Source organism: Pteropus vampyrus, unplaced genomic scaffold, assembly GCF_000151845.1.
Source record: "Pteropus vampyrus isolate Shadow unplaced genomic scaffold, Pvam_2.0 Scaffold159, whole genome shotgun sequence".
Classification (NCBI taxonomy): Eukaryota; Metazoa; Chordata; class Mammalia; order Chiroptera; family Pteropodidae; genus Pteropus; species Pteropus vampyrus.
In genome coordinates, this window is record NW_011888940.1 from 810,927 (window position 1) to 814,888 (window position 3,962).

Here is a 3,962-nt window from a genome sequence, read left to right on the forward strand (position 1 = left end):
CAGTGATGCGGCCGCCCTGAGTGAGGTGGTGGTTTAGCAAAGTGGGTGGAGAGGGGCCAGAAAAGCTCTTCTCTCGGGTTCCCTCCCTCGTGGTGGTGGTAGAGCCCCTGGCACGCTGCCCGGAGTCTCTGCTTTCGTTCTCTCGTCTGGGAGAGAGTGTCTAGTATCACAGCCCCACCCAGCGAACCGCAATTACCTGCTGACAACAAGATGGCGGGAAGGGTGTGTGTGGGGGCTGTGCTGGCAAAATTTCCTTTTTGAGATTCTCTCTTAGGGTTATGTGGGGTTGTTTTTCAATCGAGTATATTGGGTTTAATAATGAATCTGATCCCAGCTCCTCTGCATCATCCCCAAATTCCTAACTGTCCAGGTAGCTGCTGGTACATTCTCCCGTCCTCCCAGCAGGCGTATCGATTTATGTTTATTTTTATATTCCTTTCGTCATTTCAGTGTTTTGGAGGAGGAGTGATAAAAACTCGTGTGCAGTCAGCCCTCTGTAACCAGAAGTCTGGATTTTTCTCCTCTTCTTTTTCCGTTTGCGTGTGCGTATGTGTGCGAGCGTGTGTGTGCACACCTGTGTGCGTTTAAGTCTAATGGTTCTACAGGACTTAAAAAGAAAGCCAACTATTTTCCGCCACGTTCTTTCCTCCCTGAAGTTCTGCATCGCACACGCAAAATGATTTTTATCTTTTTTGGCCCTTTCTTCTGGTAGTTGACCTGCATATTTCTAAATAAAATGCTCTCTCTTATATTTCTTGATTTCTCAATTTGTGGATGAAAAAGGGGCCACATGCTAAACCTGACAAGCTCAGGAGAGGCCAGCACGGTGGACCCTACAAACTCAGAGATCGAAAGTAACCACCTTGGATGATCTGAACATAAAAATTCCTATCGGAAAGCGGGTCGTGGCGGGTACTCACATCCTGGGCCTGTAGCTTCCTCGACCAAGATCAGTCTTTATCATAAGTGAGCCCGTCTATTGTCTCTTGGCCTCTGAGATAACATACCTTTGAAATGTCAATCATCTTTTCCAGACTCCTCAGGGCACACCCACCACCAGAGCAGGAGACCACAGACCCCCTCATGGTTTCCTTGTCCCCCAACACCAACTCTGTGCTGTAAATGTTAATTATCAACTATCCTATACCCACCAACGTGAAAGGAATGTGTGTCTCCCCGTTTTCCTGCGTGTCCAGTCTCAGAGACTGCCCCGCTTTGCTTTCTCCCTCTCCGCTTAATCTACCACGGGATTTCATGCAACCCTCCTAGGTCTCCTCCCTTGATTCTAATGTATAAAATAAGCTGCAAAACTGCCATTCTCCAGAGCATTTTTCCAATCCATTGAGATTTTGCTTCCCAGCAATTGTCATCAGTTTGGCTCAAATAAACTCAAAAATTCTCTACAGGTTTGGACGTTTCTTACATTGACAAATTTTAGGCCCTATCTAGTGACAATGACAATTCAGCTCTCTTTTTTATCTCCCTTCATCCTCTCAATATGGTTATGTCGCATTTTAAAAGGTTAAACCCGCCTTTGGGGTGTACCTTGTTCTGACAAGGTAAATGTTCATAGCTGAGCCGCGTGGAATACTGAGTCCATTTTTTTCTTGGAAGACTTTTTACTTTTCAGGAGTTAATACTTGCTTTATTTGTTTATATGATTAATTTTGTTGGAGCTACCTCTGTAATGGTCTCTCTCTCTCTCTTTTTTTCTTTTTTTGGTAACATAAGAGATGATCTGAATTTTAGCATATAATTCTCATTTGGCTCATGGGACAAATGAGTAGTATTATATACTCGTCTTTTTCTTTTTTTTTTAATGGCTCTTGAGAATCGATTGTGGGATCCCTTACCAATTGTGTGCTCAGTGACTTCATGTTGGTAGCTTGAAATCAGCTATAGTTGGAAGTATTTATGCCATGGAAATCAATAAATGCTAGAAATCAAAGCATGCTTGTCTGCCTGCCTGCCTGCCTTCCTGCCTGCCTGCCTTCCTTCCTTCCTTCCTTCCTTCCTTCCTTCCCTTCTTTCTCTTCAGAGAATGGTTTACCAATATGCCAGTGAGTGCACCTATTATTAATTTTTCTCTTAAAATTCTCCTACAGAGTTATAAAACTTTCCATGATATTGTCAATATTTTTCTTCAAAGACCTCTCTCCTAGAGCTTTTCTTGGTCCAATCTCTAACCGTTGCTTTTCTCGGACTGGTTCCCAACCATCATCCTGGGGATCCTCATCACTTCCTGCCTGTGCTGGATCACCTGCTTCCTCCATTCTTCATCTTCTTTTCTTGGCTTGCTCCCTCATTTTGAGGAGTGTCTCCTCCAAGGGCTTCCTGGAAAAAGGTTGCATAGAAGGTAAATATTCTGAGATCATCATGTCCCAAATATTGTTTCTTCTCTCAACTCTGATTGACATTTGGTTAAAATTTCATTTCTAGAATTATTCTCCCACTAGAATTATTATTCCTTCTAAAAATAAAGCAATTTTCTGCATAATGATAATGCCATTATGACCCCTAAGAAAACTAGCAATAATTTCAAACTTCATCTAGAATGTTCCCCAGTTGTGCGAAGAAGTTTCCCCAATTGTCCATCCTTTAGTTTTTGTTTTCAAACAAGGATCCGACACTGCATTTGGTTGTTATGTCTCTGTAGCCATTCTTAGCCTAGGACGATCTCCAGTCTTATCTTTTTTTAATGACATTAACTATTTGAAACTCCAAGACAGTGTTTTGCAGAATGTTTCAACTTCTGGTTTGTCTCTCGGTGTCATTCAACTTGTCTATCTACTATCCTCTTTATATTCTATAAACAGAAAGTTAAGTCTAGGGTTGCACTATCTAACATGGTAGCCACTACTTCATGTAGCTACTGAGAACTCAAAATATAGCTAATGCAAAAGAGGCACTGAATTTTTAATTTAGTTTCATTTGAATTAATCTGAATTTAGATTTTAAAGCTCACACTCAATTCCATTATTGGAAAGATTTTAAGTATGTTTTGAACAATTTAGGTATGCAAATCTACTTTCAACTGTAAATTTTATGAAATCTAGGAACAGATAAAGTATTTCCAGCGAAAATTTAGCATCTGAATTGAAATGTACTTTAATGAAAAAGTACACATTGAAGACTCAGTACAAAAAAAGAAAGTAAAATATTAATTTTTTATATTGCTTACATGTTGAAATATTTTGGATATCGTGGATTAGATAAAGTATATTATTAAATTAGTTTCACCTGTGAGATTTTTGGTTTTGTCTATACTTTTCTTATGTGGCTACCAGAAAATTTAATATTACATATATGGCTCACATTATATTTCTATTGTTATGTGCTAGTCTAGCAGTCAGATTAAATTCAGGTCAAACATTTTTGGCAAGAATGCGTGAAAGATGTGCATTTCAAATTGCATCACATCAGGAGGCACAAATGTCATCCCACTATTAGTGATGCTCACTTTGGTCCTCCAATTATATAGAGACTTCCAGAACTCTTACAATAGACACTTTCTTCTTTGCAGTTAAAAATCTGTGCAAACATCCTGTTACCAAAAAGTCATCCACGTGATGGTTTTGGCATTCTTCGATGATCCTCACCTTGACTCGGGGAGTTTACACTGGAGTTTGCCAAATGGTGATTTTCTCTATTTTGTCGCTCCATCTATGTTTATTAGCTGACATCGGCCTATAAAGAAGTGCTCTTCACTCTTCCACTTTATCCTTTTAGTATATCTATATAACATACTTTTTAAGATTAATTGATTGTGTTGCGATCATTCTTTTTTATTTATATTGAGTTACAAACAATATTAATCATTCTTTTGGATGCGCGTACGTGGACTTTGCTGCACTGTCTACTCTCAAATGATCTGAACCGCTTTCGTCAGTTACAGATTTTCTGAAAACTGCTTCTGCACTAGGTGATGGACAAATGTGACCTGCTCGGCCGTCTTCTCAGGG